Consider the following 23,753-nt stretch of genomic DNA (forward strand, 5'->3'; position numbering starts at 1 on the left):
TCCATTCCTGTGTTTTGAACTCTAAAACAGAGTATCTAGATTATGGAAACTGTCATCTCACATATTCAAATATCTTATGTGGCATGGTCTCACTGAAGAATCTGTATCTTCTGTTCCTTACAGCATTTGCAAAAAGAAGGTGCTCTCAAGAGGAGTTCGAATATCTGCCACAGGCCACAGGATTAATCTAAGCCTTTCCATTCTGGAAGAGAAAAAGAGACTATGCTAGTGTTTGGATAAAATTGTATTTTCAGACCAAAATTTGGCTATCTTATCCACTAAAATCCTACTTGATTCAAGCAAGTATTTCATGACACCCAGGAAGTTGCATTTTAGAATCTAATAATCGATGTTAATTTTTCCATATCGGTTCATGTTTTTCAGGGTGCAATACCTGCTATGTATTTGAAAAATGAGGGTGAGTATAGCCCATGGCTTCTAATCAGCAAGAAGCATTTAGAGCAGAGAAAACATTAATGAAATGTCAAACCGATGAAGGACAATGGCAAATCTGAGAAAAATTAAGTCATGGTGCAAGGAACAGCCCTTTGCTTAGTTTTTAACTTTGAGCTGAGGGTTTTGTTGTTGTTGTTGTAATTCTTTTAATTTATATACTTTTCTTATTTTATTTTTTATTTTTATTCTTTTTTACATTTTAAAAATTTATTTTATTTATTTTTTAATTTCATTTAATTACTTTTTTGAGTCAAATGAAGCAGTGGGAGTGGAGAAGGAACAAAGAAATCTGTAACTAGTTCTGATCAATTAGTTGTAAACACCACTGCACTTGGACCCACCTGAGTAAGTTTTATTACAAGGAGAAAGTGTGACTGCACAGTAGAGATGCATCTCCATGAGCAAGCCCATCATCCCTGCAGGCTCCCCTGACAAAGCACTGTTCTGGGAAGTGGCAAAGTTTTCCACTCTGATGAGGACTTGGGCCACAACTGCATAGTCTGAGTTTGTGTCCTCTACCATACTAAGCACTCTGGCACTAGGAACTGCTGCATTTTGTATGCTTTAATCAGGATCCTCATCACTAAGGTGATATCCATTGTATCCCCACACCTCAATTTAACCCCCCACCCCCAGCCCCCTAAGGCTCCCTTTCCAGATTCAGTTGGCCTGGCTGACTGTGTATGACTCATCTTGTAATTGAGTTTTGATGCTTCTGTTTCAGAAATGAATGCCCATTATGCCTGGGACAAATGTCAAGCATCAACATTTAGAGAACATTTGATAAGGCGTAGCCTTCATTTGAATAATTATGTTTGAATTAGTATTTGCTTCTCTCTGCAATATGGGGCTATCTCCCCACTAAGCACTGTAGAAAACCATGCAGCAGGTCCCGGCTAGCAAAACAGCTCTGATCGCAAGTGCTGGCCACCTCTCTAAAGCATCTGCTCCAGCAAATGACTTGGGTTTCCTGGCTTTATTCTGCAGTCAAAAAAAAAAAAAAAAAAAGATAATCAAGTTTTACCAGCCTCATTTCTCAACCCCAATTACAACATCTACAAGACTCATTGAAGATAAACTCCTGGGGACAGGCCCACATCACCAGTGATTCATATCCTGTCCACAAAAACACTTTAGTCCCACGGTCAAGAGACACAGGAAGAACTTGCTAACTGCTGATGTGATGAGGATGTGTAGGACATGAAGCCTTGTGATGCTACACCCAGGGACATCTATAATAAGATGACGGCTGGACTCTATTTTCAACAGCAGAGTCATCCACCGTTTAAAGTCATGGAGCTGCCTCGGATAACTCCTGTAGGTCTTTCCAATGCCTGCTTCTTAAAATAAAATTATATTTCTCAGGGAAGAAATGGCTTGGAAGAGAATATCATTCTAGACCAATATCAGTTTCAGCAGTTATTCCATCTTAATTAATAAAAATAGTATTAAATCTTCCTACCCTTGAATTCGTGCTTTGCTTAAGACCTCTCCTGTAGTTAATTCAGTAACATTTTATATTTTAAAAGTGATGCAGGAATTATATAATTTTGTTTTTCTTTGCCACTTCCATTTACAGTCCCTGTATTTTACCTAATGACCACTTCTCAATTTTTGGAACAGCCATTTTCTTTTATAATTTTTTTTTTTAGAGTATCCATTGCTTTTCACCCTCAGTAAGCATCCTCTAAGTGTTTTGTCTCTGCCAGAAAAACAACTGTGAAAATTTTTTGCCACCCTATAGATGGATTTCTACACACTGTTAAATTGAAAAATTGTTTATTTATTTTTATTTTTGTTCAGGCAAATGACAAGTCTCATATGCAGATGTTTTCTAAGCAGTTTTATTTTGATGCATATCAATACTATTTTTAAATTTCAGATAGGCTACTAAAATTTGGTGCTTACAAAATGCTTGCACGTCTGTAGCTAAAAGTGACTCGAAAGATTTTACTCCCCCAAAACGTACTACATTAGCTCCTCATGAAGTTACAGCTACCAGAGAAGGAAAATATATTTGTCATTCTCAACATTTTCCCAAACTCTGCAAGCTTCATGTAAAAATCATTTATAAAATTGTACATTTTCATTATACACTCATATATTAAATGAAACCTCTCTTCCAATTCAGATGCAAGAATTTTCAAGCTTTTAATACGGAAAACTAGAAAAAGTAAAGTTTGGGTAAAGACTTAGATACTATTCCAAAACAATGAACTGAGGAAAAGTGGAGAAAACAGGCATTCAGCATGGATACCCAGTAAATGACACAATCCAACCAATCCCATGAAATACAACTTATACACCAATGAACAGAACTTGAAAAAAATACTAACACTTTTCTTTCCTGCTCATGTTTCCAAAAGAATTCCAGAGGCCAAAGGAAATAGCTTTCAATGCACAGGCAGGGAGAGCATAGGGTTAAGGTGGAAGGAGTGCCCAGGACTCAAGAAGTAGGGAGGATCGCTGTCAGCACTCTGCAGTCCCAGTCCTTTGCATATGTGTATCAAACCAAGAGCAGTGCTCCTTCCAAATAAAGGTGGCAGCATTCAATTATCTTTTATATACACTTATTCCCAGGCCAAGGGCAAGTAATGTCAGTTGTGCTTTACAAAGGACTGAGAATAGAAAAACCAATCCCCATATCCTCTCAATTCCAAGTGGCTGTTAACCCTCAGATGACTAACAACATCCATGACTCTTACACTGATTGCATTAGCACTGAGCTGGTTCCAGCGAGTGTGTGAGAATGTCATCTACAGTGCTCGCAGTACCTCCTTGTAGCTGTCTAGGAACACATTCTGGCTTATAAATTGTCTGCTCTGATACCTGCTTAGGAAGGGATCCCACCAGACCTCCACAAAATAAACTTGGTTAGATCATCCCCTATTGCTGATCAAACTCTCTGCTCCACCACCCAAAAAACAGAAGGCATTAAGGTGAGTACAAACATAAGAAAGGAGTTTACATCTGGTCTTGCAGTCTTTCCATATAGTCTCTAAAGTCCTGCGAGTCCCCCAGCCCCATATCTTGGCAGACCCACTTGATGTTGTCATCACTGTCAAACAGGATGGAGTTGGTGTAGGGGCCACCGTCCTCTGGGAGGATGGTGGTGTAGGAAGTAAACTTGACTCGCTTCCTCTTTGGGCCCGAAGAATTGACAGGTTCATTTTTAACTTCTTTCTCATAGACATAGTCAGAAGGTCTGAGCAGTTGACTATGGAAAGTCTTCTGGGAGCTGCCATTCAGAAGAAAGTTCCTCTCCTCAAACTGCAGCCCCCTGTCTATCATGGTGGTGCACTCCTCCGATGGGAGTGTGATGTCAATGGGGTTCTCCAGCAGTTCCACTTCATTCCCCAGCCAGACCCAGTCATGGGAATGGGGGATGCTGCCTTGCTCTCTCACAGCAAACCTTTTGTGTCTATATTTCCAAGCGAATGCCACACAGTTGATTAAGAAGACCAGAATGGCCAGGCAGAAGACACAGAGCAGGGCATACATGCCAGTCTCCAAGTCTGTTAACCCTCTTGAGGTCACTGTAAGATCACCAGGATTATTGGGTTCCGGTAACTTCCCTTGAGTGTCTGGACCACCACTCTTGAGTAACTTCTTATCCTTTCCTTCCATAGGAGACTGTGGGGTTGTGCTTTTATTGGTACTTTCCTCTTGGCCAACTGATGCGCCATGCTGGAACATTCCTGAACTGCTCTCTCCTGGTTCCCTTCACGCTCTATGGGATTACTTAGGTGGTCTTTTTTTTCTTCTTCAAGTGACCAGTTAGCTCACTTGAGAGAACATGGTGTCGGTAACACCAAGGTCACAGGATCAGATACCAATACTGGCCAGCTGCCAAAACATAATAATAATAATTTATAGTACCCCATAAATACGTATAATCAATTATGTCTCAATTAAAAGAATTAAATTTTAAAATGATTAAAAAAATATTTTTTTCATTGGACATGTTTTTGGGGTACAATTTTTTGTTTCAATTCATGTATATATTGTATAATGGTCTAATCAGAATAGTTGGCATATCTATCACCTAAACATTTATCATTTATTACATTCGAGGTTCTCTTATCTGGCTCTCTTAAAATATACAATACAATATTATTAGCTTTTGTCACCCTAGAGCACCAGAACTTATTCTTCCTGTCTAACTGTAACTTTTTGGCAGTCCACCAACCTTTCCCATCCCCCCTTTTAAGGTGGTCTTTATATTCACAATTTATGCCCTCAATATCATTACTGCCTCTCTGGTGCTCAATACTTGGTTCCTATTTGACCTTGACATTTCCTTTATTCATGACAAAAACACTCTTCCTCTTGGTCTTCTGACAAAGTTCACTAATCAACATTTCTAAATTAATCAAGGGTCCTTTCCCTTCACCTTCTGCAATCACAACTGGCCAGCTGGACTCAAGGTTTGGCTGGACAGACACCACCATTTCATCCAATGATGAGGCAGTAATTGAAAAATCCTTGGTATCATAAATGTCTAGAGGTGTCACTGAACCATCACTGAACAAAATCCAAGAACTGACTATTGCTTCCTAAGGAAAATGAAACCAAAGCATTATATTATAATCAGGTTCCTTCTTCTTTGTAAACATGTACACAGATATGATTTCCTATAAAATACGTTTTCATTATATAGAATGAGAAAAATAAACCCCAATGTTTTAAAATCTGGAATAGTGTCTATCATACAATGAACTGTCATAAATTATGTGCTGTAGTCCCAATGTTGTGAGGAACAAATGATCTACTTTAATGAATGCAGTCATGTGTATGTTAACTGACTGAATGTCATATAGCAGAATTTGACTTCGACGTTTCAAAAAGAGTTTGAAAGATCACATGATGCATGTGAATAAATTTCAGGAGCAAGTAATCAGGCTACTGCTCAGGATAATCTCATGTCAAGCTTTCTTTATCAGAAAGACATGCTCAGCTTGACGTATCTGAGGAAAGATGTATCATGGGTGATGGCATGCTTGAAAGGAACAATGACCTTGGGATAATTTAAGCAGGTTTGCTACAATCTTAAAGACGGAGCATAGGTTTAGAGTTGCCAATAATTAATATAAATCAACTGAAACCAGGTACCTATTAGCCATACTTGTTTAAATAGCCCCCCCCAAAAAATTCTAGTATCAAATATTACTTGTTTGAGAGAAGTGAAAATGTGTGATCTTTTGGTTACAGTCTAGCAGTAGTTTTCCTTGTACAGATTAGACCACTGTACAATGGTATTTGGATATGTGTGCTGTGGCTAAAAAAGCAAATAAGAGTAGAAAATTATCCAAACCTCTGTGTAGTTTTCTCAGAGACAGAACAGCTTGGATAAGAAGCAGCAGGAGCTTCAAGAATCACCAGTCCTCGCTATGAGTGCTCTACTGCTCTCTTTTGCAGGATGTGATAAGCAAGAGAGAGAAGTTGTCTTGATTGACCAGGGACACAGAGCGTCTGGGAATCTTACCTGTTGTGGGGACTGAAGAATGTCCTGGGCAGCCACTGTTGAGACGATGGCCCTTTTGTCTGCTCTGTGAGGCTACACGGAAAGAGATAAGCCAGCCACAAGCTGCATGCCTAGCTCTGTGATGGTGACTTGGTCATCCAGGACGATCACTCTCTTCTCAGCCAGGATGGAGTCAGAGAGAGGCAAGAGGACCTTCAAGGTAAGTGAGAAAGCTTGTGTCTGCTATATACATAACCATTTAAATTCCTTAATGATGCTTCCACCACAGTGTTCTCCTAGCTCTCTGATAAATGAATACACTATGGAATTTGTTTAGGAATTTGTTATGCTATTGTTCAAACTTTTAAAACTTTTTATACACTCCAAGACCACAAAGTGAAATGGTTGTATTTCAGTTAGAAAATAACCAGCATTCTCAGGTTCCACTAATTTCTATTAATGATATGCAGAAAGTTGAGTATCATATAAGGCAGGATTTCTCAACCTCAGCACTATTTACATTTCAGGCTGACAGGGTTTTTCTTTGTGTTCTGTTTTGTTTTGGTGGGAAGCTCTCCTACGCACTGTAATGTAATTAGCAGTATCTTGACTTCTACCCACTAGGTGCCAGTAATAACCCCCCTCCCAGGTGTGACAACCAGAAATGTGTGCAGACAATACTACATATCTCCTGGGGTTACCTACGACTGGTATCAGGGTTTGCATTTTATGTTTTAACTTGGCATCAACTGGTAAAAAGGGTAAGATATTTTATCCCAATAGCATCTGTAATTTGCAAAAGCTTTTCTGTGCTTCCTTCATTAAAAATTCATTTTTGAATATGGGTTACATTGATTGGTGATTCCTGCATATTGTTTGCTGTTATTATACTCTTTCACACACAAACACGCACCTACCTAGAATTTCCTCACACAAACGTGTATCTGGACACATACAAATGACGGGTCTGGTATCTGGGGGAAGCAGCAATAAGCAGACGGCCTCTACCTGCACTGTGGTTATTCCCGGCTCCTGACCAGCAAGGGTCCTGCCATCCTGTAACTGAGAGATTTTCGGCTCCTCCACCTACATGAATTGGGTCACGAGGTTGGTGATGTCAAACTGCCAGTCGGGGCCCAGCATGTAGGTCATTTGACCTGCATCAGGTGACTCGGCCGCAAACTGGGTGAGGACGTGCACCGTGGCATGCTGGTACTGGAGGGAGCACCCTTGTCCCTTCTTGTCCTCGTCTTCCTCGTCATCACTCTCTGGGGTAGGCCTGGAGCACAAACAAACCGAATCAGAGTAAACACCCTCGTTGTTAAGAAGTTTTATTTGCCCTCACTGTCCAGATTCTGCTTGACTGTGCAAGGTGAAATGTACTGAGTAGTTCTCCCTCTTGCTAGACATGCCCACCCACCGACTCATTTACCTATCTGTCCATTCATCTGGCCCTCTGATGGTGTTGCCTGCTGCCAGAAACACTGTTTCAAGCCCAGAACCCAGAAGACAGAGCCACCATCTCTTCCTCTCAACTTGTTTTCACTCAAGTGGAAGAAGCAGGTGCAAGATAGATGGATACAGGATCAGAGTATATCAGTGGTTCCCAAATGTTGCTGCACATTAAAATCACCTGGGGCACTTCAAAATATCCCAATGCCCAGTGTCAGCCGTAGCAATCAAAGCAGAATATCAGGGTGTTCAAGCCAGCCACGGATAGATTTTCAAGAGGCCCTGGTGAATCCAATGCGAAGCAAAGTTTGGAATCTACTGGTTTGAGCTCTGGACTGAAACAAGCCTAGTTCCACTGCCTGGTTCCAGCCTAACTTAGACAAGTGACTTGAGCACCTGATCCTCATTTTCCTCACCTGTAAAATGGGGCTACACCTGCCTCTCATGTGGTTGTTGCAGAATTAAGAGAAATAATCCATGAAATGTGTTTGACACAAGGCCAGCATATAGTATGTGCTCAGCAGAATTTAAAAGCGATTGTTATTAATGCTTCAAGGAGAGCTGTCATGTTGCTTTGTGTTGCTTCATCCTGCACAGATTTGTCACCCGACTTCCCCTGGGTGATGGAGATGCAAACAATTATTCCAAGCCCATCTCTTCTGAGCAGTGAGAAGCCCCAAAGTGGTTAACTTTCCTGGGAATGCTCCAGCGAGAGGGATCCCTTTATTGGGAAATTAACCCCAAATAGGGGTTCTCTTCCTGCATTTATTTTCCAGACCAGGAAGTTCCAGGAAGAGAACATAGGTGGGATTATAGTTTAACAATATAGGCTGGTAACATTCAGTGAAACAAGCCAGATGACATTCCAGTAGACAATAAAGTTGTCCTATCAACACAAGCTTGATCTCAGCAAACATTCCTTCTCCCTTTAGCAGTTTTCCAGCAACTTAGATATCAATCAATAACTAATCTGTCTTTGAGCCAGCAACCTTGCTGTGCCACAATTCTTTTCTTGCAACAGAGACTCAATAGCCTGGGGAAAATTTCCAGTCCTCTGCAAGGTCAATATTTAAAACTGCAAGACTTTGGAAAACCAGGCCCTGTGAAGTACATATGCTTTTTAGTATACTCCACACTATCATAGAGTTCAGCACAGGTTCTGTGGAACAGTAGAGAAAAGACGGCTCACCCTACCCTCTGGAACCAGGGTAGGCTTCCCAGAGCTTCCTTCAAGGGCAAGAAACCCTCACAGGGCACTTGCCACATGGGGCAGGGCACTTAATGGTACTACTTCAGTCACTCCTCACAAAAAACGGGGGGGTCTTGGTTCAGCTACAGGAAATGGGGTCCACTGGGGGTGCTAACCAAGCAAGTGGCATGATCAGATTTGTATTTTGTAAAGTTTACTCTGGAGGAAGTAGAAAAGAAATTTTTGGTTGAAAGATGGAACCTAAGGAGAAGAACCAGATGGGAAGGCTCTTTAGGCAGCTGTGTGCCAAGTCCTGATGCTGAAGTGGGACAGAGAGAGAAGAGCCCCACCCCTGAAATTTAACTGGACCTGGGCACCTGTGAGCAGGTTTGTGCCACTTTATACGAGTCCCCAAACCCAGTTTTTCTCAAGGCTTGTCTACTCTTATCCTTTTTTTTTTTTTTTTGGTCAGTTATGTGAGTCAACAGATTACCATGTGAGGTTTTTTGGGGAGGTTTTTATTTGTTTGTTTGTTTGTTTTTAAGCTGGTTGGGTTTCCTTCCCTTGTAATCAGCTTGCATGTCATCTAGACAGAGTCTCACAATTAGTGCTATATGGAACATGAGCATTATTTCTTAAGAAAATCACCATTTCCATGAAGAGCTTAGAAAATGCTTTTGGGGGGCAGGAAAACAAAGCATGCCTCAATGGAAGTTCCCATCATCTTCTGAGAGTGGACCTGATGTATTCACTGACTCTGAATACACCTCACTCAAAACACTGAAGAATAGAAGACTTCAGAAAAAGTTGAGGAAAAGTAGCTATATTAGTTTCTGTCTCTCTTTTGCTGATCAGGGCAAAGACAGAGCACCAGGCAGATGGACATTACAACAGGATCTTCTTGGAATGGTATGCTCCTGAGAGGCAGAATAGAGCAAGAATAGAACTGGTGTCAGCAAGCTAAGATGCATAGCAGGCCAGATTCTGGCCCTTATCAGTTTTTGTAAATAAAGTTTTATTAGCACACATTCACACCCATTCTTTTACACCACTTCTGTGGCTGCTTTTATGCTACAACAGCAGAGGTGATAGCTGTGACAGACCATCTGGCCAGTAATAATCTAAAATATTTACTATCTGGCCCTCCACCAAAAATTATGCCAAGCATAAGTATTGATACCAAACTACATGTGCCTAAATCTCTTACTACTCATGGAATAAACTCTTGATGCCCTGAAATCTTTATCTAGAGAATGGGATTATAACAAAATTCACCTTGTAGGATTGTTGTAAGAATTGAGTTGGTTGACTTACGCAAAATGTTGTTTGATGTAGTCTCTGGTATATCATCAGCTCCTGGGAGTATATTAGCTACTATCATCATTGTTTTTATGACCTACATATTCCCAGTTTCTAACCATGGGGCCACTCCTGGTTGCCCACTGTCTCCCAAAGGGCATCAGAATCACCCCCAGCACTCACAGCCTGGAGGACTGGCTGCTCACTAGGCAGGACTCTGTTCTCTTCTACCTTTAAAATCTAAGCAGCTGCCAAGCAGGGAGATGGTCCCAGTGGCCATTAGCAGCAAACTCTGCCTTCTGAGATAATACCATCCACTTAAGTGGCTGTTAGACTTTATAGTACATAAACACTTTTCCTCTCTAATTCACTTTCTGTTTACACAACAGGATAGGCACTTTATCTCCTCATTTCAGCTTTTCTTCTGCCTCAAACATCAGATATTCAGCCCCAGGCAGTTTTCGGTTCTCTCATTAGGCCCCCATGCTGGGGAATTCATTGCCTCAAAATGCTCACTTTCATGATCTGATAACTATTTCTAAACTTAAAGAAAAACAACACCAACAAAATTACTTATTTATGATGGTATTAGGGAAAGTTTTCTTCTTTTCTTCTTCTATTTTTTTCCCCAGGGTATTTATACTGTGTGTCTTTTTATAGACTCTCTACAATACAAGTTATGAAAGACCTATTATAAAAGCAAATTTCTATTGCTGTATTTGTTTCGTGGAAATGTTAGCAACCAAGAAGCTGCAAGCACACTGTTGTAATCTGGGCCACCTTGCTTCTTGATCAACTATTGGGACAAAGTGAACCCACGAGAGCAGTTTCTAAGGGAAGCAGCGTGAAAAACTGGCCCTGACTCGGGTGTTCTGCACACCCCTCCTCCTGCATCGCCCAGCATTGCAGTGGGCTCCAGCTCTGCAACATCCAGCATGCCAAATGTCCCAATTTGTCAGCAAAAATCTAGGCTTTCACATAAAATCTCCTTTTTAAAAATTTAAATAGCTAATTTTCTTTAAAAAGATTTTGTTTTGATTTTCATTTCCCTGATGATTAGTGATGCTGAGGATTTTTCACAGACCTGTTGGCCCTTCGTATGTCTTCTTTTGACATTAAAAAAATAAAGCGGTATATCTATACAGTGGAATCTTACTCAGCCGTGAAAAAGCATGAAATCCTTTCATTTGTGGCAAAATGGATGAGCATGGCAGATATTATGTAAAGTGAAATAAGTAAGGCACAGAAATAAAAATATCACATGTTCTTACTTATATATGATAGCTAAAACATGATAATAATAAGTTGAACTTTTTGAAGTAGAGAGTAGAGTTATGGTTACTAGAGTCTGGGAAGGGGAGGGGAGAGGAAGGAAGAGGTGTATTAACAGGCACAAAGCTATTTGTAGACAGAAAGAATAAGTTCTGGTGTTGTAGGCTAACTAGAGCTAATAGTATTATATTATATATTTTTAAATAGTTAGAAAAAAGGATGTTGACCATAATCACCACAAAGAAAAGATAAATCTTCAGGGGTTGGATATGTTATCTACCCTAAATGGTCATTGTACAATATGTGCATGTATTTATGTACCCCATAAATATGTACAATTAAATTTTTAAATTAAAATAAATAAGCATTTTCTTTAGGCCAAACTAAACATATTTAAAGGCCAGATTCAGCCAAAGGACCAACATATTTAAGAATTGTGGTTTCAAATACCAAGGTATTGCTGTGGGCTTTGGGACCCATCTACCAAGGGCCATTTACCTGTACTAGGTCACAACTTTCCCATCTGCAAAATGTGCCTGTCACCCTTGCCTCTGATCTACCTGATATTTTCACAGGAGAGATGTGGGCTTTGTTGACTAGGACAAGCGGACAGGAGGGGATGAGCTCTCTTCTGAGAAACCTCTCCCTGCCTCAGTTGTGCAAATGGAAAAGAAGACTGGGAGAGGAAGACTAGAGTCACCCAAGTCTCGGCCAGGTTTTGAGGAAGGATTCCATGTTGACTTTTACGTCTTCCATTATTGGTGGTTTAAAAGGCAAAACAAAACAAAACAGAAAACAACCAAACCCTCTCCTTTATTACCCTTAAAAATGGTAAACATTGGATCTATTATTTTTCTTAAAAAGTTGTTTTTCACATTTTTATTAAGAGTTGAAAAATTTGTCTTAAAGAAAGTGAGTTTTGATAAGATGCTCAGCCTGAAGGAATCTGCTTCTCTTCCTGAGGTCAGGGGCATCCCTCAGGCATGAGGCTCCTGCAGCATCTCAAGAGAGGCCCACCCTCTCTCTAAAGCCTCAGGTGGACATGTCCTGCCACACACCCCACAGACAGGAGGCAGAAGAATTCTCCATAGGGCAGAGCATCCTGAACTTCCCTCCACTGACTCCCGACAGTGTTTTTCTAACTGTCCCTTCCCTTCCCCAGCAATAACCTATGTATACATGCATGTTTGTCCATGTGACGTGTGATGTCCCCTTGGAGGTTCTCTGCCCTTTGCTGGACATTTTTTCTAACCCCATTCTTTTCTTTTACTTCTCTAGTCTCTTTTCTTTTCACCTTGTTCCTTTTCATTTACAATCATCTCTTGCTGCTGAACCACTTTCCAACTTAGAAGGGAATTTCACAGCTGTTTGAATTGCTTCCTTCATCGTTGGTCCTTTCTTACTGAAGCTTCTTTCTTTGATTATATTCACTTCCTTCTGGTCTATCCATCTTTCCCAAGTTGTATCCTGTATTAGTCAGCTCATGCTGCCATAACAAAGTTCCAAAGACCGGGTGACTTACACAGCAGAAATTTATTTCTCTCAGTTCTGGAGGCTGGAAGTCCAAGATCAAGGTGCTGGCATGGTCAGGTTATATAACAAGTTCTCTCCTCTTGGCTTGCAGATGACCTTCTTGTCGATCACTGTGTGCTTACACAGCCTTTCCTTAGTGCCTGTATGGACAGAGAAAGAAGAGAAAGAGAGAAAGAGAGAGAGAGAGAGAGAGCGTGCTCCCTCTTCTCACAAGGTCACTAATCCTATTGGATCAGGACCCCATCTTTATGACCTCATTTAACCTTAATCACCTCCCAAAAACCCTGTCACCAAATTCAGTTACATTGGGGATTAGGACTTCAATATGTGAATGAGGGGAGACCCCACAATTCAGTCCACAGCATATTCTTCCAAACTCATCTTTCTAACTCTCTAAATCAACTCCTGACCTAGCCCCAATAACAGGCAGATGCTTCAGGAAATACACTCCCCTGGTCATGGATATGTTAAAAATAAGTCACTTTTAAAATTTGCTGAGTAATGATAATTCTTGTCAATATCACTACCTTGTCAAAGATATGAACATCTATATTACTAATCAAGAGCAATAAACATCATTCACTCATTAGTTTATTTCTACAGTAACTAACCAGACCATTTACTCACAACAAAATGAATTGGTGACATAATATGGAAAAGAAATACAGAGACTGACAAGTACCACAATTAAAATGTCAAGAAAAGCAATTAGTAACAAGTTACTCAATTATTTTCTAAGATAGATGTCAATATAGCATTCCATATTTCAGGTAGGAAAAACATTTTCTTAATCTGGAATTTATCTGTAGGACTAGCTTGGTTAGTTTCAAATCTTACTACTTATTAGGTTTATTAGGGGCATTTTCTAAACAGTTTTCCAAACAGTTTATTCATTTTATAAAATGAAAACACTATTGGCTGCTCTTTTCCTGTCTCACAGGTATGTTATAAGAATCAAAAAAGCAAAGGTGTGAAGACATTTTAGGAATGACCCTTTAAGTACTAAAAATATAAACAGGGCCCTTTACATCATGACTGATGTTGTTTCCTCTGAGCTTATGGTCCAAAAGTTTGCCAGAGAATACCTCTCCTACCACATTCCTGCCCCCATTAAAAATTCTTGCTGGATTATTACAGTAAATGCTTATATCAAAAGAATGGAAAGACTTCAAATAAACGACCTAACACTATGCCTCAAAGAACTTGAAAAACAACAACAATCCAAACCTAAAGCAGTAGACAAAAAGAAATAATTAAGATCAGAGCAGAACTAAATGAAATAGAGACCCCAAAAACAGTAGAAAAGATCAACAAAAGTAAAAGTTGGCTTTTCAAGAAGATAAATAAAATAGACACACCATTAGCCAGATTAACAAAAAAAGGAGAGAGAAAACCCAAATAAAAATTAGAAACGAAAAGGGAGACATTACAACTGATAACACAGATATACAAAGAATCACTAGAGATTATAAACAACTGTATGACAACAAATTTGAAAATCTAGAAGATATGGATAAGTTTCTAGACACATGTAAATTACCAAGACTGAACCAAGAAGAGAAAGAAAACCTGAACACACCAATAACAAGCAAGGAGATTGAAGTGGTAACTAACAATCTTCCAACTAAAAACCAGTCTGGGCCAGGATGGCTTCACAGCTGAATTCTATCAAACTTTTAAAGAGGAGTTAATACCAATTGTCCTCAAACTATTTCAAACAATTGAAACAGATACTACTCTCCCAAACTCATTCTATGAGGCCAACATAACTCTGATACCAAAACCAGATAAAGACACAACAAAAAAGAAAAATTATACGCCAACATCCTTGATGAACCTTGATGCTAAAATCCTCAACAAAATATTAACAATCAGAATACAGCAACATATTTAAAAAAAAAAATATATACACTGTGATCAAGTGGGATCCATCCCGGGGATGCCAGGATGGTTCAACATACAAAAGTGAATGAGTGTAATACATCACATCAAAACCCAAGGACAAAGACCATATTATTATCTCCATAGATGCTGAAAAAGCATTTGACAAAATTCAGCATCCCTTCATGATAAAGACTCTCAACTAATTAGATATAGAAGGAAAATATCTCAACATAATAAAAGCCATTTATGACAAGCCCACTGCCAGTATCATTCTGACTGGGGAAAAATTGAAGGCCTTCCCCTTAAGGACAGGAATAAGACAAGGATGTCCACTCTCACTGCTTCTATTTAACATAGTACTGGAGGTACTAGGTAGAGCAATCATGTAAGAGAAATAAATAAAGGGAATTCAGATTGGAAAAGATGAAGTCAAACTTTCTCTATTTGCAGATGACATGATACTATATATAGAAAAACCTAAAAACTCTATCAAAAAAACTCCTAGAGCTGGTTAATAACTTCAGTAATGTTGCAGGTATAAAATAAATGCCCCCAAATCAGTAGCATTTATATACTCAAATAATGAATCAACAGAAACACAAATAAAGAAAATAAGACCATTTACAATTGTCATCAAAAAAATAAGATACCCAGGGATCAATTTAACCAAGGAGGTGAAAGACTTCTACAATGAGAACTATAAACCACTTCTGAAAGAAATTACAGAAGACACAAAAAGATGGAAAGATATTCCATGCTCTTGGATTGGAAGAATTAACATTGTGAAAATGTCTATACTACCCAGAGCTATCTACAGGTTCAGTGCATTCCCCATCAAAATACCAATGGCATTCTTCACAGAAATGGAAAAAACAATCTTACTCTTTTATATGGAAAAACAAAAGACCCCAAATAGCCAAAGCAATCCTGAGCAAAAAAAAAAAAAAAGGCCGGAGGCATGACTCTGCCTTACTTCAAATTTTACTACAAAGATGTTGTAACCAAAACAGAAAGGTACTGGTATAAAAATAGACATTCAGACCAGTGAAGTAGAATAAAGAACCCAGAAATCACTCCTCAGGCTTATAGCCATCTGATATTAGACAAAGGCAACAAAAATCTACATTGGGGAAAAAACTGCCTCTTCAAAATGTGGTCCTGGGAAAACTGGATATCCATATGCAGAAGAATGAAACTAGATATGAATCTTTCACCATACACTAAAATCAACTCAAAATAGATTAAAGACCTAGGTATAAGAACTGAAACTGTAAAATTACTAAGGGAAAATATAGGTGAAACACTTCAGCAATTAAGTCAGGGTACAGACTTTAGGAACATGAGCCCAAAAGCACAAGCAGCAAAAGAAAAAAAACAAATTGGACTATATTAAACTAAAAGTTTCTTCACAGCAAAGGAAACAATCAACAGAGTGAAACAACAACCTACAGAGTGGGAGAAAATTTTTGCTAACTCTGCATACAACAAGGCATTAATATCCAGAATATACATAGAACTCAAGCAATTATATAGTAAAAAAACAGCTGACACAATTAAAAAATAGGCAAAGGAGCTGAATAGACATTTTTCAAAGGAAGACATACATATGGCCAACAGATAAATGAAAAAATGCTCAACATCACTAGTAATCATAGAAATGCAAATTAAAACCACATTGAGATACCACCTCACTCCAGTTAGACTGGCTATAATATAAAAGACAGTGAATAACACATTCTGGCAAGGGTGTGGAAAGAAGGGAACACTACTGCACTGCCAGTGGGACTGAAAATTAGTACAACCACAGTGGAAAAGAGTATGGAGGTTTCTCAAACAACTACAGATAGATCTTCCATATGATCCAACAATCCCTCTTCTGGGTATATATCCAGAGGAATGGAAATAATCATGTCAAAGAGATACCTGCACTCCCATGTTCATTGCAGCTCTGTTTACAATAGCCAAGATATGGAACCAACCTAAATGTCCATCAATGGATGATTTGATAAAGAAAGTGTGTTATATATACACTGTGGAATACTACTCTGCCATGAAAAAGAATGAAATACTCCCATTTGCAACAACATGGATGAACCTGGAGAAACTTATGTTGAGTGAAATAAGCAAAGCACAGAGGGATAAATACCACATGTGCTCACTCATATGTGGGAGCTAAGAGAGAAAGAAGGAAGGAAGGAAAGACCACAGTAGTGCCGTGATCCAACAGAGGAAGGGAACATTCCTAGGGATACAAAGTGGAGTGTGAGGGAGAGGGGCACGGGGAGGGAGGTTGGGTGAAAATTGGGTGGGGACAAGGGGTACAAAAGTAATTTCTGGTAGTGGGTATGCCCCCAGTATGAATCTGGCTCTCACATATGGGCAGGAGGGTTGACAATTAGCTTTGTATCTCATTAATATTCTTAATAAATAAAAAAAAATTCATGCTGGAGAAACTGACCTAAATAAAAACACTAAAAATGCTTGAAATTTATCTTTGGAACCTGTTCACATGTCTCCTCTATTCCTCTGTCCCACCTTCCCCTTCCTTCCTTCGATCCTCATCTCCTTCCTGCCCATGGGACAACTCATCTTCTTCTTCCATTCTGGATTCTGTTCTCTCTTGCCCATCTGTGAAAAACATATCTGTTCCATTAGATAGAAGCAATGGTTCTGCTGCTCTATTGCACAGCGGGGCAGCTGTGGTGCACTGTTAAGTGTTGTATGTTCCATAATAGCTCAAGGAGAGGCTTCTGAATGTTTTCCCTACAAAGAAATGTCACATGCATGAGGTGATAAATGCACTAGCTACCATGACCAGATTAGTATACAATATACACAAGAATCAAAATATCATATTACATCCCATAAGTATGTATAATTACAATGTATAAATTAAAATTTTAAAAGATGTATCTGTTCCAGGTTAACTATTCTGATACTGACAACATGTATGTCAAAATAGAACAATTAAGCACATTAAGTAAATGGCTGATAGTGGGAGTTTACAGGTAAGCAGAGGAAGAAGCTAAACAATCCGATGGTAATTGATTATAATTGGAGACACCACTAGGAACTCCTATTTAGCTTAACATGGATAAGGATGGTTACATACAGAAATATTTTAGTTTTGTGTGTGTATGGGGGTTAGTGCACACACCTGTATTTCTTTGTTCTGACAGCCAAGACAGCCTAAAGGAAATGACACCAAGTAACAGTGAGCAAACCAATTCCCAGATCTTGGTTTCTAATATTCTCTAATAAAAGGAATCAGAGATTCTAGAAAAAATGATGGCTTTAGGACCAGGTGAGGAAACATACAAGGGGAACATCTTGTAGTACCATAAAGTAAGAAAGTGTTCAAAACTTAGAAAATATACACTGCTGGCAATATGTCAAAGGGACACAGGGACAGAGTGAACATGCTTCCAGTGATCAAAGCTGGATCATCTGATCAACAAAATAAATAAGAGTATTGTATTATGACCAAAAGCATGAAATAAGTATCCATGAGTCCATACTAATATAAATAAATAATTGAATAAATAACTAAATGGAGGAGAAGACACAGGCCTTCCACATGAAAGAATTCCATATAAATTTATGTGGATACTCTGCTTTCAAGGAGGGGGCACATACCCAACTCTCCTAAAATGTGGGTTGTGCATCGTGAGTTCTTTTCAAAGAGGACAATATGGAATAGAGGGGTGAAGGGGAGAGAGAGCAACTTTACAGTGGAGAGACCCGATGAATTCTGCCTCAGCCAGGTGATCAAGGTCAACTTCATCAGTGATGAACCAATTACCCTTGAAATGATGTGATGACAATGACATTTTACGTCCGTGGTATTTCTCCCCACAAAGCTCATAGTCCCAGGAAAACATGAAAGTACACATGCACGTGAATGCACACACACACACACACCACACATACCCCTCAGGAGAATTCCAGCTGAAGGACATCATAGAAAATGCCTGACCAGCACTCCTCAAAACTATCAATGTTATTAAAAAGGAGGGAAGTCTGAGAAATTGTCACAGATAAGAGGAGCCTAAGAGGACATAAAGACTACATGTAACGTATACTGAATAGAATAGAATTGTGTCACAGAAAAAATATATAGGGTTAAAATTCAGGAAATCTAAATAAAGTGTGGACTTGTGTAAATAACAACGTATCATCAAGGGCTCATGAATCATTCAATTACATCTCCTTGAATTCTTAGAATAGCAATATAAAGAATTATTATCTTTCCCAATTTGTAAATTTGGAAACTGAGGAATATGGAGTAAAAGTGACTAGTCTAGGGCCGCAGAATTGTAAGTGGCAGAACCAGAATCAAGCCCCAAGCAGGCCCACTCCAGCATCCACACTTCACGCCATCCCACACTCACTAAACCTGTGCTGACTATTACAAGTATAAAAGAATGGCTAATAGAAGGAAAGACGATCGGGAAATGGGGAATTAATGACAAATATCAAGCTGTTCCTAAATGCCAGGCCTGAGCTAGATGCACTAAATGCATTTTTTTATTTATATGCACCATTTTATTTAATGTTAGCAACAAGCCTATCAGGTCAGTACTGATTATTCCTATTTTTAGAAAAGAAAACTGAGAATCGGAGAAATTTGGAAATTTTCTCAAGTTGCTCGTGATGGGTGGAGTCTGATTCTGAGCCCCTGCCCTCACTAACACCCTCTAGCCGCTCTTGCCACAAATGGGTGGCAGAATCAGAACCTTCTGAACCCCAAGCCCAGCCCACTGTAACCTACCATGAGTATCATTTCCCCAAGGCCTGGACCCCTCAAGGCCAATTGACCTCTTACGAAGATCCGCATCCTGCAGCATTGGGCCCACAGTTCTCTCTCTGGTCCCTCACCTTTTGTTGGAGGTCACTGGGATCCTCTTGCCCTTGACCTGGCTCAGCTTCATGTCTGAGATCTCAATATGCAAAGAGAATCAGGGTGTCCAGATGGCAGCCTTGAAATGGGAGGTGAAATGCTGGTGGGTGAAGTTCACAATCGTGTCCTCTTTGCTCTTTATTTCCTTCCCATTCACAAAAATAGAACCACAGTTGTTAGAAACCTTTGGGGAGGAAGTAGAACCTTCAGACACATCAGAGAAAAAACACATAAGCACAACAATGAAATTTCGTGAAATACCCCTGCTCTGACTTACTAGAAACCAAAACAAACAGACTGACAGGATTGGAGCTAATATGGTTTTTAAGCATTAGTGACAATGGATGATAAAAAATTTCCATAAAAAGCATTTTGTCCTAGTCAATAATTGATGGATCTTGGACGTGACTGGTGCCATTGTGCATACAATAAGCACAAAATAGCCGCCGGTCTTGTCTTCCACTGTAGCAGCAGACCCCTCCCACCTTTCCTTTATGAGAGGCCTCATGACTTCTGCAAAACAGAAACCCTTTTGCTGCTGCAACAGAGCAATTCTCCACCCTAGTTGCATAGCTTCTGCATTAGCATAATGACCCTCCTTGATTGTATCAGCCAGTCCTTGGTGCCCCATATAAGCTCTCTCACCCCCACACCTAGTACTGTACTCCACTGCACTTTGAGCACAGCCTGGTAGATTCTTTTCCTTTAATAAAGCTTGATTGGTACCCAGCATCTCAGCTCACTTTCTTTCATTATGGTGCTGAAACCTGGGAAGGGTTCTGGCCGACATTGTTGGATGACCCCCTCTCTTGAGTTGATTGGCCCTCAGCCCCCATTCCCAGACCTGCCGAACTTGGTGCCTCTGGGACTTTCTCTTTTTGCCATTTCAGACCAACACATCCAACATCAGCCTCAATTCAGCGTGAGTCAGTGGGTCAGTGCTGCTTCTATGGGTTCCCCTGACTACTCTCTACAACTATAGTCTCTATGAAGCCCCACATGCCTGGCCAAGGGAACTCTTCTCGTGCCCCCCAGCTACTGGAGGATGCTCCATTAGCCAGTGGGTGGCTTTTTGCTTGAAAAGAAGATGCACACCAAAGAGGATGCTCCTTGGTGGCATTCTTCTACGAGGACTGCCCGTTTCCTTTCACACCCTCTACATGGGATCCTTACAATCCAAACCTCCAAGCTCTATGCTTCTGGGCTGTCTCCTGGACAATCTCTCAGCCTCCAGGGAGGCATTAAAACTTGAACACCTCATTACAAAGGATCACAGTGGCCACAAGATGGCACTCTCGATTTAGATACTCACTGAATTGGCAAAAGCTGGAGGGATTTCTTATGTTCGAGCCTCCTTCTCTCTCTGTCAAAACTGTCCTATGTTTCAAATTCTCCTAGCTCATGCCTCACCTCCCCTTCTGGACTCAAATCAATCTTCTGATCCATCAGCCTTCACCTTTTTCCTCTCTTCCCCCTACCTGGTCTCGAGACGCTCACCCTCGGCCACCCAACCCCTGTTTCCTTCTCCCCCTTCATCAGGTGACAACCCTGCCTCAGCTCCACCTCCTTTATACCCCCCCTCCGTGAAGTGGCAGGGACAGGGGGAATTGTCCAGGTCCACATCCTCTTTTCTCTTTCCAATCTCTCCCAAATTGAAAAATCACTGGGATCCTTCCAGTCATTCCCAGACACATATCTTAAGGAATTCAGATATCTCACCCAGTCTTATGATCTCACCTGGCATGATTTTTTTATGATTCTCACTACTATTTTGTCCCTTGAAGACAGGGAACAGGTCTGGGTAATGGACCAACAACAGGCAGATGAGGTACATGCTCCATTCCTCACACAGACCCAAATAGGGACTACCAGGCTGGCCACGGGGATGAGAATCTCTGGGATAATATGATCACACACCTATTTCACAGCCTCCAAAAGGCTACTAATTCCTAACCCACCTCTCTGAGGCTTTATATAAATACACACGTATAGATCCAAACTCACCTGCAGGCATGGCCTTTTACACTACCTCCACAATGCAGCTTTGAAGGTTTTTAACAATAGAGGGAAAAAAAAGGATCATTACAAAAGAAATCAGGCCAAATATCAACTTCTGGCTAATGCCATCTGTGGTTCACATACTCCAAAGCTTGCTGCATCAAGGGGCAAGCCACCTGAGAACTGTTTCAAATGCAGTCAACCAGGCCACTGGGCATGGGTCTGCCATAACCACAGGCCTCCTCCCAGGCCCTGTCCTCACTGCAAATAGCCAGGTCACTGGGGGGTAGCCCAGAGAGGGAGTAGCCCAGTCCCCAGCCCACAGCCTTTGGCTTCATGGCCATCCTTACTGGAGCTTCTTGGCTTTACCCAGAAGGAGGACTGATGATGCCCATGGCCCAAGGCCCCCACAGAGATTGCCATCCATGAGCCGAGGGTAACTCACCTCACAGCAGGTAAGCCAATCTCTTTTGTCATAGATACAGGGGCCACCTACTCTACCCTTCCTGAATATGCAGGACCAACAACCCCATCCTGTATCACAATAGTAGGGGTCATGGGATCAGAATACCACCCATGGATCACTCAATCCCTTTCCTGCACCCTACATCATACCCAATTCACACACAAATTTTTCATAATGCCTCAATGCCCAACCTCCTTACTGGGATGGGACACTCTTTTTAAATTCAAAGCTACTCTTACCCTAAACACTTTAATTCCATTTACAATACTCCTATTACAGGCCACCCCCAGACTTGGCCCCTGAGGTTTCCACCTTCCCCTTCCCCTTGGACAAGGTTAATCCTGTAGTATGGGATACTTCTTCTCCCTTCATTGCTATGCACCATCCCCCTGTCCTTGTTAAGTTGAAGAACCCCTCTCTGTTCCCTAATGTCCCACAATACCCCATCACTAACAAACACCTAATTGGCTTAAAACCCATCATACACAAAGTCTTTTCTTCTCTTCTCTTACAGCCTACCCACTGGCCTTTTAATACACCTATCCTTCCAGTTATAAAGCTCATACCATCTAGTTCAGGACTGATCCTGACATGCACCATTCCCAAAAACTTACTTGGACAATTTTGCCCCAGGGACTTCAGGATAGCCCCCACTTTTTAGCCAGGCCTTAGTTCAAGACTTATCTAAACTTCCCCCAACCTCAAGCACTTTAATACAACATACAGATGACCTCCTCCTTCATAGCCCCTCCAATGAGGATTCACAGGCCTGCACTGTTGCTGTCCTTAATTTCCTGGCCTCCAGGGGATATCAAGTGTCCCCCAGCAAGGCCCAAATTTCTTCCTCTTCAGTCACCTATTTGTGAGTCCACCTCACCCTCAACACCAGAGAAATCAGTGGATCACAAAAAATTAATTTCTGAACTACCAACTCCCACCACAAAGAGTGACATTCTCTCTTTCCTGGGGCTTGCAGGACATCTCCACGTGTGGATCCCCAACTTTGTTGTGCTTGCAAAACCACTTTAAGAGGCAGCCAAAGGGGATCCTGCCATTCCCTTAGATCCCACAAAGCCCATTCATTCTCCCTTCCAGTGATTACAAGCCCCTCTCCTCACAGCCCCAGCTCTATCCCTCCCAAACCTATCTCATCCTTTTATCCTATTCATCACCAAAACCCAAGGATTTGTGGTTGGCATTCTGGGACAAGAGGCAGGAGATACTTTCTCCCTGGTTACATACCTCTCTAAACAACTATACACTACAACTCAAGGATGGGCCCCCTGTTTACGGGCCTTGGCAGCAGTTGCCCTTTTAACACAAGAAAGCTCTAAACTAACTTTTGGACAACAAACAGTCCAGACCTTCTCAGCCATAAGGCCATGTCAGTTCTCTCCCCTTCCCACCTACAACTTATTCACCTTACCTTCATTGAGAATTCCCAGTTTACCTTCAAACCTTGTCCTCCAATAAATCCAGCCACTCTCATCCCAAAACACTCACAACCCTTAGAACATAACTGCATGGAGGCTTTAGACCTCTTTCTCAATCCCTTTCTACATACCTCCCCACATCCCATTACGTGGCCCCAACATACATCGTTCATAGATGGGAGTGCCACCTCCATGCCCATCCCCCGGGCAGGTTATGCCATAGTAAATCTAACACACCTCACCAAGCTGTCCATGGAACTTCACCTCCCTTGGACCCAACTTCTACCTTTAGCACTCACTTGCCTGCGAGCTGCCCCCACAAGCCCACAGGTCTTATTCCCTTCGAACTTATATATGGTAGACCCTTCACTCTCACACCTCTCCCACCCAGCTCATCACCTTTAGGC

General features: G+C 40.9%; 1 pseudogene; it reads right to left on the reverse strand.

The window, feature by feature from the left end:
- Window positions 1–3,420: 3,420 nt before the first annotated feature.
- LOC134370715 (transmembrane protein 132B-like) lies at window positions 3,421–21,463 on the reverse strand (annotated as a pseudogene).
- Window positions 21,464–23,753: the final 2,290 nt, after the last annotated feature.

This window comes from Cynocephalus volans, chromosome 2 (assembly GCF_027409185.1).
Source record: "Cynocephalus volans isolate mCynVol1 chromosome 2, mCynVol1.pri, whole genome shotgun sequence".
In the NCBI taxonomy this organism is placed as follows: Eukaryota; Metazoa; Chordata; class Mammalia; order Dermoptera; family Cynocephalidae; genus Cynocephalus; species Cynocephalus volans.